Source organism: Oncorhynchus nerka, linkage group LG25, assembly GCF_034236695.1.
Source record: "Oncorhynchus nerka isolate Pitt River linkage group LG25, Oner_Uvic_2.0, whole genome shotgun sequence".
In the NCBI taxonomy this organism is placed as follows: domain Eukaryota; kingdom Metazoa; phylum Chordata; class Actinopteri; order Salmoniformes; family Salmonidae; genus Oncorhynchus; species Oncorhynchus nerka.
The window spans coordinates 51,013,950-51,029,763 of record NC_088420.1 but is presented as its reverse complement, the minus strand read 5'-3'; positions in this window follow the sequence as shown (position 1 = coordinate 51,029,763).

Below are 15,814 nucleotides of genomic sequence, written 5' to 3'. Positions count from 1 at the left end.
ATCTTAAAAAACAATCAATCTTAACATAATCACTAGTTTAACTACAAATGGTTGATGATATTAGTAGTTTAACTAACTTGTCCTGCATTGCAAATAATCAATGCGGTGCCTGTTAATTTATCATCGAATCACAGCCTACTTCGCCAAACGGTGATGATTTAGCAAGCGCATTCGCTAAAAAAGCACTGTCGTTGCACCAATGTACCTAACCATAAACATCAATGCCTTTCTTAAAATCAATACACAAGTATATATTTTTAAACCTGCATATTTAGTTAAAATAAATTTGTGTTATCAGGCAATATTAACTAGGGAAATTGTGTCACTTCTCTTGCGTTTAGTGCAAGCAAAGTATGGGTATATGCAGAAGTTTGGGCTGCCTGGCTCATTGCTAACTGACCATTTCTTCCTAACAAAGACCGTAAATAATTTGCCATAATTATGACAATACATTGAAGGTTGTGCAATGTACAGCAATATTTAGACTTATGGATGCCACCCGTTAGATAAAATACGGAACGGTTCCGTATTTCACTGAAAGAATATACGTTTTGTTTTCGAAATGATAGTTTCCGGATTTGACCATATGATGTCCTAAGGCTCGTATTTCTGTGTGTTTATTATATTATAATTAAGTCTAAGATTTGATAGAGCAGTCTGACTGAGCGGTGGTTGGCAGCAGCAGGCTCGTAAGCATTCATTCAACAGCACTTTCCTGCATTTGCCCGCAGCTCTTCGCAATGCTTGAAGCACAGTGCTGTTTATGACTTCAAGCCTATCAACTCCCGAGATTAGGCTGGCAACACTATAGTGCCTATAAGGACATCCAATAGTCAAAGATATGATTTAAATGTTTCATTATTTATTTGAGTCTAAATTGATTTATATTTATGTATTATATTAAGTTCAAATAAAAGTGTTCATTCAGTATTGTTGCAATTGTCATTATTACAAATATATATATATTTAAAAATCGTCTGATTAATCGGTATCAGCTTTTTTTGGTCCTCCAATAATCAGTATTGGCGTTGAAAAATCATAATCGGTCGACCTCTAGTAACAACACCTGCACAGGATCGGTACATCCGAACATCACACCTGCGGGCAAGGTACAGGATGGCAACAACAACTGCCCGAGTTACACCAGGAATGCACAATCCGTCCAGGAACGCACAATCCCTCCATCAGTGCTCAGACTGTCCGCAATAGGCTGAGAGAGGCTGGACTGAGGGCTTGTAGGCCTGTTGTAAGGCAGTTCCTCACCAGACATGGACACAAACCCACCGCCACTGGACCAGACAGGACTGGCAAAAAAGTGCTCTTCACTGACGAGTCATGGCTTTGTCTCACCAGGGGTGATGGTCGGATTTGTGTTTATCGTCGAAGGAATGAGCGTTACACGATGCCTGTACTCTGGAGCAATATCGATTTGGAGGTGGAGGGTCCGTCATGGTCTGGGCGGTGTGTCACAGCATCATCGGACTGAGCTTATTGTCATTGCAGGCAATCTCAATGCTGTGCGTTACAGGGAAGACATCCTCCTCCCTCATGTGGTACCCTTCTTGCAGGCTCATCCTGACATGACCCTCCAGCATGACAATGCCACCAGCCATAGTGCTCATTCTGTGTGTGATTTCCTGCAAAACAGGAATGTCAGTGTTCTGCCATGGCCAGTGAATATCCCGGCTCTCAATCCCATTGAGCACGTTTGGGACCTGTTGGATCGGAGGGTGAGGGCTAGGGCCATTCTCTCCAGAAATGTCCGGGAACTTGCAGGTGCCTTGATGGAAGAGTGGGGTAACATCTCACCGCAAGAACTGGCAAATCTGGTGCAGTCCATGAGGAGGAGATTCACTGCAGTACTTAATGCAGCTGGTGGCCACATCAGATACTGACTGTTACTTTTGATTTTGACCCCACCTTTGTTCAGGGACACATTATTCAATTTCTGTTAGTCACATGTCTTTGGAACTTGTTCAGTTGATGTCTCAGTTGTTGAATCTAATGTTCATACAAATATATACACATGTTGAGTTTGCTGAAAAGAAACGCAGTTGACACTGACAGGACTTTTCTTTTTTTGCTGAGTTTATTAGAATGAGCAATGCCGAGAATTCAGTATATAAATGGAGTGTGAAAAAAAGTATGAAATAAATGGAAAGTGTCCAGTGTTTAATGTCTCTGTATACATGGGACAGCAGTGTTGGCTGTGTGCGTGAGTATGTTTGTATGTTGTGAGTATGGGCATATGTGTTTATGTGAGTGCAGGAGTCTGCATGTGTATGAGGTGTGTGTGAACTTGTGTGTGTGTCTGGGAGTTTGTGTGCAAGAAAGTATCTAAGGTGCAGGACAGTACTGGGCAGGTAGCCGGCTAGTGATGGCTGTTCAACAATCTAATGGCCTGGGCCAAGTTTTTTTAAAGTTATCTATCTGTATTTCGTCTATCAGATAGGGTTAGCGCATATAAATAGAATGGACAAATCATTGAATTGAATGGGGACGCCCATTCTATTCATTGTATTTCTATGCATTTAATCCTATCCGATAGCCAAAATAATTCATCCGGATAGATAACTTTTGAAAAACTGGGCCCTGGTAATATCAAATCAAATGTTATTTGTCACATACACATGGTTAGCAGATGTTAATGCGAGTGAAGCAAAATGCTTGTGCTTCTAGTTCCGACAATGCAGTAATATCTAACAAGTAATCTAACCTAACAATTGGTGACAAGCCAAATTTCTTCAGCCTTCTGAGGTTGAGGCGCTGCTGCGCCTTCTTCACCACGCTGTCTGTGTGGGTGGACCATTTCAGTTTGTCCGTGATGTGTACGCCGAAGAACTTAACTTTCCACCCTCTCCACTTCTGTCCCGTCGATGTGCATTGGGGGCTGCTCCCTCTGCTGTTTCCTGAAGTCCACGATCATCTCCTTTGTTTTGTTGACATTGAGTGTGAGGTTATTTTCCTGACACCACACTCCGAGGGCCCTCATCTCCTCCCTGTAGGTCGTCTCATCGTTGTTGGTAATCAAGCCTACCACTATAGTGTCGTCTGCAAACGTGATGATTGAATTGGAGGTGTGCATGGCCACGCAGTCGTGGGTGAACAGGGAGTACAGGAGAGGGCTGAGAACGTACCCTTGTGTGGCACCAGTGTTGAGGATCAGCGGGGTGGAGATGTTGTTATCTACCCTCACCACCTGGGGGGCGGCCCATCAGGAAGTCCAGGACCCAGTTGCACAAAGCGGGGTCGAGACCCAGGGTGTTAAATGCTGAGCTGTAGTCGATGAAACAGCATTTTTACATAGGTATTCCTCTTGTCCAGATGGGTTAGGGCAGTGTGATTGTGTCATCTGTGGACCTATTGGGGCGGTAAGCAAATTGGAGTGGGTCTAGGGTGTCAGGTAGGGTGGAGGCGATATGGTCATTGACTAGTCTCTCAAAGCACTTCATGATGACGGAAGTGAGTGCTAAGGGGCGGTAGTCATTTAGCTCAGTTACCATAGCTTTCTTGGGAACAGGAACAACGGTGGCCCTCTTGAAGCACGTGGGAACAGCAGACTGGGATAAGGATTGATTGTATATGTCCTTAAACACACCAGCCAGCTGGTCTGCGCATGTTTTACTCACGTCGGCTGCAGTGAAGGAGAGCCCACAGGTTTTGGTAGCAGGCTGTGTCAGTGGCACTGTATTGTCCTCAAAGCGAGCAAAGAAGTTATTTAGTCTGTCTGGGAGCAAGACATCCGGGTCCGCAACGGGGCTTGTTTTCCTTTTGTAGTCTGTGATTGACTGTAGACCCTGTCACATACTTCTCGTGTCTGAGCCGTTAAATTGCGACTCTACATTGTCTCTATACTGACGCTTAGCTTGTTTGATTAGCTTGCGGAGGGAATAGCTACACTGTTTGTATTCGGTCATGTTTCCGGTCACCTTGCCTTGATTAAAAGCAGTGGTTCGCGCTTTCAATTTTTTGCGAATGCTGCCATCAATCCACGGTTTCTGGTGGGGGAATATTTTAATAGACGCTGTGGGTACAACATCACCGATGCACTTGCTAATAAACTCGCTCACCGAATCAGCATATTCATCAATGTTGTTGTTCAATGCTATGTGGAACATATCCCAGTCCACGTGATCGAAGCAATCTTGAAGCGTGGAATCCGATTGGTCGGACCAGCGTTGACCAGACCTGAGTGTGGGTGCTTCCTGTTTTAGTCTCTGTCTATAGGCTGGGAGCAACAAAATGGAGCCGTGGTCAGCTTTTCCGGAAGGAGGGCGGGGGAGGGCCTTATATGCGTCGCTGTTTCTCAGTCTCTGTCCAGGATCTGATGCACCTGTAGCGTCTGTCTGCTAGATGGTAGCCCAGTGAACAGATTGTGGCCTGGGTGGCTGAAGTCCTTAACGTGGGCAGGCAGGGAGCCCCCGATGGTGCGTAGGAGCCAGGCGGTGATTCAGCCTGACAGAATGCCCTCAATGGTGCATCTGTAGAAGTTCATGAGGGTCTTAGTGGCCATGATGAATTTCTTCAGCTTCCTGAGGTTGAAGAGGCGCTGTGCCTTCTTCCCTATGGTGTCAATGTGAAGGGACCATTTCAGGTCCTCCGTGATCTGCACGCCGAGAGACTTTAATCTTTTGACCCTCCCAACTCCTGTAGTCAACAATCAACTCCTTGGTTTTATTGGCGTTGAGGGATAGGTTATTGTCCTGGCATCACTCGGTCAGGGCTCTTACCTCCTCCCTGTCGGCTGTCTCGTCATTGTTGGTGATCAGGCCTACGACTGTCATGTTGTGAGCAATCTTGATTATTGCGTCGTGCGTGGCCACGCAGTCATGGGTAAACAGGGAGTACAAGAGGGGGCTAAGCACAAACCCCTGGGGGGCCCCTATGTCGAGGATCAGCGTGGCAGAGGTGTTGTTGCATACCCTCACCTCACAGGGTCGGCCCGACAGGAAGTCCAGGAACGAGTTGCAAAGGGATGAGTTCAGACCCAGGGCCCTGAGCTTAGTGATGAGCCCTATGGTGTTGAAAGCTGTGCTGTAGTTGATGGACAGCATTTTCACATAGATATTCTTCTTGTCCATGTGGGATAGGGGATTGTGCAAGATCAGTTGTGTTGTAGCCTACATGTTTAGGGGATTTTACAATGAAGTTAATGAATGTCCCCCTTTTTTATACAATCCAGTCTATGCTTCATGTTTATCGTTCGTTATGTTTCCCTCTGACCATCCTCTGTGAAGGGAAGTAGCAGGGCTATCACTCAGGTCCTGTTCTATGCATAATCCCAAACTTTGCCTGTAGGCGTATTTGTGATCTGAGATGGAAAAAGAGCTCTGGTTTACAGTCTGGGATTTGACAGGCAAGCTGTCAGCTCTCTGCCTTTCATGAATTGGCAATTAAACTAATTTACAAGGCTGAGATGAGAGCTGGACTGGACAGAATGAGTTCACTCTGCATGCTCTGCTCCTGGGTTGCCACGCAGAGAGTGCTGGGGCATGACAGTCCCCTCCCATGGCTGCCTCCTTAAATCCTAACCTTTGACTCCCCCCCTCTCTCTCTTTATCGGAGGGTTGGAGTGGGTCAGGGTGCTTTTTTGTTTTGGCGGTCAGCAAAGGCAAGGCGTGTCTATCTGTCAGGTCACTGTTCATATAACTGTCAGAGCTGGCCTGTCGTAGTTCCATGATGCTTTTCTAACTTTTGTTCAACAAGCACTGCAGAACAGAACTGTCAAGCACATGATCAGACGAGCATGGAAAGGGCACTTTTTTTCACGCCTCAATTCCCCTACCTCCCTCCCATTGTAAAATGAGGAGATTTCCCTCCCAATGTCTCCTAGCGGTCTGGTTTTATTTTGAATGAGTTTCTCCAGCTAACAATTTTAGGGGGAGAAACCGTTTTTGTAACATTACCCGCAATGTTCCCCTAATATTTTCGTGTCCAGTTTTACATTAGGGGAACATTGTATCCATGATAGCAAAAACCTTCTGAGAACCTTTTTAACATGTTTTGGTGTTAAAGTGAGGAGCACATTCCCTTAATATTCCATCAACCTCCCACCAAACATACACAGTACATGGTTACCACGTTCTCAGAATATGACATTAATGTTCTTGACACTTTTCATGGGAAAATTGCAAGAACATTCTGTGTATCAGTTGTCAGGATGTCACCTGATGGTCAAAAATATTTTTTTCCATTACACATCACACCCTTGTTCCTGTTTCCAAGCCGACCAAGGACCTGATTGGTTAACCACTGATCCATTCACAGCTCTTTTTGCCTGTTGGCAAGGTTAGGGATACTCCCACACACAGTGCTTTTAACTTGCATATTTGACATGCATGATTACATTGTGCATGTTCATGCATACAGTAATTATTATTCAACATTTTACTCAACCTCTTAGTTCACAGTATTCAGTGGTTGGTGACCACTGCTCTAGGGCATGTGCTTATAGGTCCTGTCCGGACAAAAAACCTAACCACTCCTCCCTAGGCACATATGTCAATCTAAAACCACTTGATAGATAGATGTAAGCAATCTGTTGAATGCACTTTAAAGTAAATCTCAGCTCTGTTAAAGGTACACTCAGGAGTATCATTAAAACAGGTTAATATGTCACACCGACATTAGACAACTGTACAGAAAGCCCTTAAATTGTTGAAATAAGTCAATCATACATTAATGATGAGAGAATTGTCAAATTAACTGATACTTGACATGGTGGCATAGCAGGAAGATCGCAAAATCCCAGGTGAGGACATGTTGAATAATAATTTCTGATTAATTGAACATGCACATTGTTTTCATGCATGTCAAATATTTTAGTTGAAAACACTATCTTAAAAGCACTGTGTGTGATTATCCCTATCCTTGCCAACAAAAAAAAGCTACGAATGGAACAGTTGTTCACCAATCAGGGACTTGATTGGATCGGCAACAGTAACAAGAATTGATTTGTAATGATTATTATTTATTTTTTGCAACGTTCCAAAGAATCGTGTCTAGAACATTAATATCTTACGTTCTGAGAACATGTCAACCATGTTCTGTGTTATGTTTGGTGGGACGTTGATGGAATATTCTCCTAACTCACAGAAAATGACAATGTTTTTGCCACGTTCCCATGAAACGTGTCTAGAACATTTCATATCTTAAGTTCTGCTAACATGGTAACAACGTTCTGGGTAAGTTCAATTTGACATTAAGGGAATAGTCTCTTGGAAACATTACTTGCACATCACAGGAACATTTCTATGAAAAGTTAGTTAGTTAATGAAATTTCTAAATGTTTCAACTTCATATCTCCAGCACCACCCCAACAATAACATTTGTGAAATGGTGTGTTTCTATGTTTTGTAGTAAAAAAATCTAGGTGTTTCCATTGACATCAACCAATTAGTAGGCAATACCTACTCATAATTGGTTCAAATCACATGACACACACCGACTACAAAACATAGAAATGTACAATTTTCACATATGTTAATGTTGGGGTGGTGCTGGAGATTGTGAATATTCATTTAATCATGCAAATGCATACATTTTTTTTTTTGTCACTGCATCAGTGAAATTCATACCTACAGTTTTCTGTTCTCTATCCATGTAATTAGTCTCTTGCGCCAACATGATGGAGCTAGCATGCCCTATTTATGTTTTTACGCATACAAAGCTGTACATTTTTATGTATTCAAATGGACCCCATTTCGATGGAAACAAACACTCATTAAGAGCAGGAGGTGTGTCCAATTAGTGGGCGAGGCCAACACACTTAAAATAGAGGCTAGAAAGTTTTGTTAATGCTGAGAACGGAATGCACAGTACATGTTAAATTAAATTCCCACAGAATAACTTAAGGTTCTTTGAACAATTTGAAAACATTCCCAATGTCAACCCAGTTGAACGTTCCTAGAACACTACCAAAATTGACATTAAATGTAACCATGTTGGAACTTTTAGGAACTTCTGTTAAAGTAATGAAGTAACAAGATTCATTTTTTTGTCAAATTCCTTAAATGTGCTGAGAATGTTCCAAAGGCAAGCAACTATCCTGTAACATTCCCAGAAAGTAGTGGGAAGGTTGTATTAAAAATATCTGAATCAAGCATAAATTGTCTTTTAGAGGACAAGGATATGGCAGAGAGACTTGGGCTTTTGATTTAGAGAGTTGCGGCTCCCATTTTATTTTATCCTTTCAATTATGCATTTCATTTCCATAAGTGTGTGCTAGAAATAAACAGAAAACAAAACATATTTGCATCAGTATATTTTCATATCATAAACATGAGTCGTCAAAACAATTATCAGTATTCAGTATTTCAGTATTTTCATAATTCTCATTAAATCATCATTCTCCAAAGCATATACAAAATATTCATTATTCATGTCCTTACGTGACATGTGGCAGGAACTCAAAGGTCTACCACTACTGATACAACAGTGCATCATTATATGCAAATATATTCACACATGAAACAAAGTCAAATGTAAACAATATTGTGACTACTCATGTTGGGTATTGGACTCACAGATAACAGAAATAAAAGGTAGAAATGCTGGAGAGTTTCTTCAAGAGACATGGCTTGTTTGGCATTGACCTAAAAGACAAAAGGAGCTCGGGTATTTAATAAAATAATTGGTTGCAGGTGCGCTTACACCATAGAGCTATATAGAGGTCTACAGTGCCCAAAAGCCTATATTACATGGGACAACATTGAGGACTGATACATTGTGGTCTTTATACATTTATATGGCTCAGACGTGCCTTCAGTTAAAGGAACAGTTAACCAAAAAGTGCAATTAAAGGGACAGGTAACTAAAAAGTTGAAGAAAAATAAGAGCCTTTTCCACACACACTCACAACCCCCATGTGACACTAGATGGCACTTGGTTACCAGTCTCTGAGAGGCTACAGCCCACACTCCCTCATTCATCCTCTTGGTGGCATAGCCTTTCGTTCTGTTATTGTTTCTGTTTGTTTTCATGCAGTGCAGGGCCATGGCAGCCTTATGTTACCATAGGTCACAGTGATGAATATTCATTCACCTCTGTCACAGCCCACAGTACATCTGCTAGACATGTTTTGAAGGTGTCTTCGACAACAGTCTAGTTTAAATTGGTTTCATTAAAAAAAACCTGTTGGTTTCATATGAACAGAAACGTATAAATAACACTAGTTTAGCATTATTATAGTGCTTTATTTTTTAGAGGACTTCACCCGGGACAGCCAGAAGAGGACTGGCCACCCCTCCGAGCCTGGTTCCTCTCTAGGTTTCTTGCTAGGTTTCTGTCTTTCTAGGGATTCTTTCCAAGCCACCGTCCTTCTACATCTGCATTACTTGCTGTTTGGGGTTTTAGGTTTCTGCTGATTTTAAAAAGGACTTTATAAATACATTTGATTTGAGTGTTTCGGAGAAGCTACTGCACACTAGGGAAGGTTAAGTTATTCATGTCTGGCTAGAATATTCACATATGTTACTGTGGGGTCCATAATTATTGGCAACCTTTAATAAAGATGAGCAAAAAAGACTATATAAAATAAATCATACAAATACTGAGCTATATTGTATGCTAAAGAAATTAAGAAAATATAATATTTTATACTTTATACTACATTTGCTCAGAGAAAGACATTTTGCTTAACAAGTAATAAAGCAAATGTAAAAAAGCTAGGGGTCCAAATTATTGGCACCCAGGGTTCTAAAGTGCGGTCAAATGCGACAAAATATTTGTGAGGCAAAGAAAGGAAGGCAAAGGGGTAGCTTCTTCAGGAGGTCAATGATCATAGCAATAAATGAATGACAGATCTCTTGCGGAAACTTGACGCTCTTAAAGAGACGGTGTACAATTTTCAATGTTATTGCGTCTCAATAGGAAAATACCCAGCTAACGCATAACGTTCTGAGAACCATATGTTTCTTAGAGCTTTGTGAGCATGGTCATATGGTTATTTTGCAGACAACCTTCCCATAACTTTCTGGGAATGGTGCGGGATAGTTGCTTGGCTTTGGAACATTCACAGCACATTAAAGGAATCATTTCTTGGTATTTTATTTCATAACTTTAACAGAAAGTTTCCTAAAAGTTCAAACATGGTTACATTTCATATCAATTTTGGTAATGTTCTAGGAACGTTCTCCAACTGGTTTGACATTGGTAATGTTCTCATGGTTCAGAGAACATTCTGAAATAACATTCTTCTGTGGGAATTTCAGCATATCGTTTCCTTATGGTTCTATTTAAAGTCATTTTCTCAAAAAAAAATCCCCCAAGAACATTAAGAAACAATGTTCTTCTGTGGGAATTTTTGTACATTAGCATAACTTTCCTACAGACACACAAATATCATAGCATTTTTGGGGTGTAACTACCCCTGTTATTGTAATGATGAGTGGTTAGCGTATCTTGGGACTATGATATTTGTGCATCTGTAACTTTCTTACTCATCCTTATTCACGATTCATTCAGAATTATCCATAATCATGGTGACATTCACATTCATTTAGAAGTGCTTTGAAGCATATTCTATTCTCATTTACAATAAAAGTGACTCCAAAATGAGCCAATACATTTATTTCTATTTGGCACAAAATTATCTGAAATATCTGAAACACAAATAAAACAAAGAGCAAATGCATCCAACAAACATGTACAGTCACACGCTTGACGTAATCATTGCTTGCTATGAATATGGGAACAAATACTTAACTTTTTACTACTTTAATACACACATAAGTGAATTTGTCCCAATACTTTTGCTCCCCTAAAATGGGGGGGGGGACTATTTACAAAAAGTGATGACAATTCTAAACGGTTCACCTCAAAACAATACGTAAAATCCGTAAAACATTTTTGTTGTGTGTTCCGCATGACGTGATTGCATTAGCAGTGGAAACATCCTATGAATGTGTATGTGTGCCAAAGAGAAGTTTGGTATCTTACATCATTTCCATATAGCTCTTTGTCTTTTTGTCTTTGTCTTTGTCATTATGGTTAATACTGTCAATGATCAGCCGTTTTTGTGCCATAATGGTATTTCGGTTGTACTGTTCTAATAAGAGTAAATACACTTGGGCCATGAGAAGCTTGAGATCACTGTACTGTACTGTACTTCTCTTCATCAAATCTAGGCCACACATTCAGAGAGAGAGGGAGAGATCCATCTTCATAGGAGTGATTTCACCTTTTGTCAACCCTGCTGTTTAGACCAATGAATAGCACTTCCCCCAGACTGAAAGAACAATTAGTGGACTCTTCCATTGGGTATCACTGTGAGAGAGCAGAAGAGATCTGCTGGCACACTCATTTTTCATGGTGGTTTTACAGAATGAATGCCATAGTGATCGAGTGGTTGGCAAAAACGTGTGTGGGGTGGAGTGACTGTGTGGGGAGCGTGCGTGCATGTGGAAGGACTGCCATCGGGACTTTGTATGATTTATAGACAAGGCTGACTGGGTTGTTACAATATAAGTCTGCAGCCAGGGCCCGACTGGCCTGACACCCAGTAATAGCAACTAGCTTTAAGATGAATGCCCATCTAAGTTAGCAATACATTAATTATCACTTAGTATTCCATGAGTCAAAGGATAGCTTGTTTTTACATGCTTTACCCTGCAGTCAGTGTCCCTCCTTTTGAAGGCTGTTTTAATGAATGACTCTTATGGCGTATTACACCATGAAACTTCCTGATTATGCAGCAGCCACATAGATATACAGGGTCCGTCCCAAAGGCACCCTATTCCCTTTATAGTGCACTACCCTAAGGGCCTTGCTCAAAGGTAGTGCACTATTATAGGGAATAGGGTGCCACTTGAGATGTAGCCATAGTCTGTGTTCTTGTTAATGACTGATTACTGGATCAGGCTGTGTCCATTGCTGTGTCTGATGTGGCATTTACACATTTGAATTAGCTTGTATATACAGTGCCTTCCGAAAGTATTCCCACCCCTTGGCTTTTTCCACGTTTTGTTGTGTTACAGCCTGAATTTAAAATGGATTACATTGAGAGGTTGTGTCACTGGCCTACACACAATTCTCCATAATGTCAAAGTGGAATTATGTTTTTAGAAATGTTTAATAATTCATCAAAATGAAAAGTCTTGAGTCAATAAGTATCACGTTTTAGGGAAGACCCAGATGCAGACAGTGTCGAAGTAACACAAGTTTATTACTAGAACTAGGGGGTTGTGTATGATATTTGTGCGTCTAACTTTCTTACTCATCATTATTCTTAATTAATTCAGGATTGTCCTTAATCATGGTAGCATCCATATTCATGTAGAAGTGTTTAGAAACAGGTTATACAATAAAAGTGACTCCAAAATTACAATACATTATTTACCATTCATTGCTATTGGGCACAAAATAATCTGAAACACAACCAAAACAAACAGCAAATGCATCCAATAAATGAGTCACAAGCTTGATGTAATCATTGCGTGCTATGAATATGGGACCAAATACTAAACTTTTGAATACTTTAATACACAATTTGTCCCGATACATTTGCTCCCCTAAAATGGGGGGACTATGTACAAAAAGTGTCATTTCTAAACAGTTCACTCGATATGGATGGAAATACCCTCAAAAACAGTCTGCACTTTAACCTCATAGTCATTGTTTGATTTCAAATCCAAACTTTTGAAGTGTATATAGCCATAAGAAGAAAAAATGCTTAACTGTCCCAATAATTACAGAGGGTCCTGTATATAATTCTGATGGTCATAATGCTTCTTGACAATGTCATAAAGTGCATTTTTTTTAGTCCAAGTAAAGTGAAACCCGATGGTCATAATGCTCTTGACAGTGCATGGTTGTAGCTGTATCATGTTATGGGTGTGCTTGCCATTGGCAAGGACTAGGGAGTTTTTTAGGATAAAAATAAACAGAATAGAGTTAAGCACAGACAAAAATCCTAGAGGAAAACAAGGTTCAGTCTGCTTTCTAACAGACACTGGGAGACAAATTCACATTTCAGCAGGACAATAACCTAAAACACAAGGCCTGTCACGACTTAAAATCGGAACCGCTAAAATCGGTTCCTCCCATTGTTCGGATGGCGGTCGGTGTAGCTGGTCTTCTAGCCAACAACGATCCACTCTTCATCTTCCATTTGTTTTGTCTCGTCTTCCCACACACCTGGTTTCAATTCCGTCATTACATGTTGTGTATTTAACCCTCTGTTCCCCCCCCATGTCCTTGTCCGGAATTGTTTATTGTGAGTGCATTGTGCACGTTTTTCTGGTGTGTGACGGATTTTGTACACATTGATTATTTGTTCTGGATTTCATGTGGTTTTAATTATTAAACTGCTCCCGTTGTAACACAGTTTTGGCTCTCCTGCACCTGATTTCCCTGCCGCCAGTACGCACCACTCACAGAATTCCGGACCTGTATTATGGAGTCAGCAGGAGCAGGTACCCCGGGTATAGTGGTGGAGGAGCGTGTCCGGGAGCACGCGGCGATGCTCCACCATCTTGGCACCACCATGGACTGCGTTGTCCAGACAATGAACCACTGGGAGAGACAGGGAGTTCTACCAGCTCCTCCACCAGCACAACCGGGATCTCCACTACTCGCCCCCCATTCTCCTGGTTCCAGTGGGATTTGTCTCTCCCTTCCCCGGGAATAAGACGGGACGGCTGCGAACTGCCAGGGGTTCCTGTTGCAGCTAGACTTATAACTGGCAACCCTCCACCTGGCTCCTTCGGGCCGTGAGACGGTGTCTGCCCTCGTTTCGTGCCTCACCGGGAAAGCCCTGGAGTGGGCCAACGCCGTATGGGGAGAGGGAGATGCGGCTTTGGACCAGATTGAGGAGTTCACCCACCGCTTCCGGGCACACTTCGACCACCTGCCCGAGGGTAGCGGCGGGTGAACGCCTGCCCGAGGGTAGCGGCGGGTGAACGCCGAGCGGCGGGTGAACGCCTCTTTCATCTGAGGCAGGGGACGAGGAGCGCCCAGGAGTTCGCCCTGGAGTTTGGGACCCTGGCCACTGGTGCTGGATGGAACGACAGGGCCCTGATCGACCATTATCGCTGCAGTCTGCGTGAGGACTTCCTTCGGAAGTTGGCCTGCAGAGACACCACCCTCACATTCGACCAGCTGGTGGACCTGTCCATCTAGGTGGATAACCTGCTGGCTACGTGCGGACGTTCAGATCGGGGTCTGTCGGTTCCATCCTCCCGCACCCCCTCTCCGATACCCATGAAGCTGGGAGGGGCGGTGCACAGGGAGACCGGAGGAGGTTCCAGCTCACGCACCATCTGTGGCCGTAGAGGTCACACTGCCGGTCGGTGCTGGGTTGGTTCCTCTGGGGATCGAGGCAGCAGGCAGGGCGTTCTGGCGTCACCCCAGGTGAGCAGGCACCATTCTCACCTGAGCCCTCTGTTGCACATATGTTTTTGTATGTCACTTTTCCTGAGTTTTCCTCGCGTTCCCAGCATAAGGTGCTCGTCAATTCAGGCGCGGCTGGGAATTTTATAGATAGATCGTTCGCCCATAGTTTAGGGATCCCCATTGTTCCCATGGCTGTGCCCTTCCCTGTTCACGCCTTAGATAGTCGACCATTAGGGTCACGGTTGATTAGGGAGGCCACCGCTCCTCTGGGTATGGTGACGCAGGGTGGTCACAAGGAGAGAATTAGTCTCTTCCTCATTGACTCTCCTGCGTTTCCCATGGTTGTCATGACCCCACTGTTTCTTGGCAACGGAGGGATCTCACGGGGTGGTCGCGAGAGTGCTCGGGGAGGTGTTTAGGGGTTTCCGTTGGTGCTAGCACAGTGGAAAGTCCAGACCAGGTCTCATTCCCTTGAATATGCCGATTCTCCAAGAAGAAGGCAACTCAATTAACACCCCATTGACAGGGGGATTGTGCGATAAATCTCCTGGTAGACGCCGCACTTCCCAGGAGTCACGTGTATCCTCTGTCACAAGCGGAGACAGCGGCTATGGAAACATATGTCTCTGAATCCCTGCATCAGTGGTACATTCGGTCCTCCACTTCACCCGCCTCCACGAGCATGTGTCCCTGGTGCACAGGGTGCTTGGACGATTGTTGGAGCATGACCTGTACGTCAAGGCTGAGAAATGCCTGTTGTTCCAGCAGTCCGTCTCCTTCCTAGGGTACCGCATTTCCACCTCAGGGGTGAAGATGGAGAGTGACCGCATTGTAGCCGTGCATAATTGGCCGACTCCCATCACGGTAAAGGAGGTGCAGCGGTTTCTTGGGTTTGCCAATTACTACCGGAGGTTTATCCAGGGTTTTGGTCAGGTAGCGGCTCCCATTACTTCACTGCTGAAGGGTGGCCCGGTGAGCTTGCAGTGGTCGGCTGAGGCGGACAGGGGGTGCCTGAGGATACAGTGTCTGATCGAGGCCCCCAGTTCATGTCTAGGGTCTGGGAGGCGTTCATGAAACATCTGGGGGTCTCGATCAGCCTTACCTCGGATTTCACTCCGAGAGTAATGGACAGGTGGGGAGAGTAAACCAGGATGTGGGCAGGTTTCTGAGGTCTTATTGCCAGAACCGGCCGGGTTCGTGCCCTGGGCCAAGATGGCACAGGACTCGCTCCGCCACTTCTCCACTAACCTCTCTCCCTTCCTGTGCGTACTGGGGTACCAGCCGGTTCTGGCGCCTTGGCATTAGAGTCAGACCGAGGCTCCTGCGGTGGACAACTTGTTCAGGCGCACGTAGGAGACCTGGGAAGCTGCCTGTGTTCACCTTCAGCAGGCCGTGCTGCGCCAGAGAAAAAGCGCAGACCGTTACCGCAGTGAGGCCCCGGTTTTCGCACCGGGGGACCGGGTCTGGCTCTCAACCCGAAACC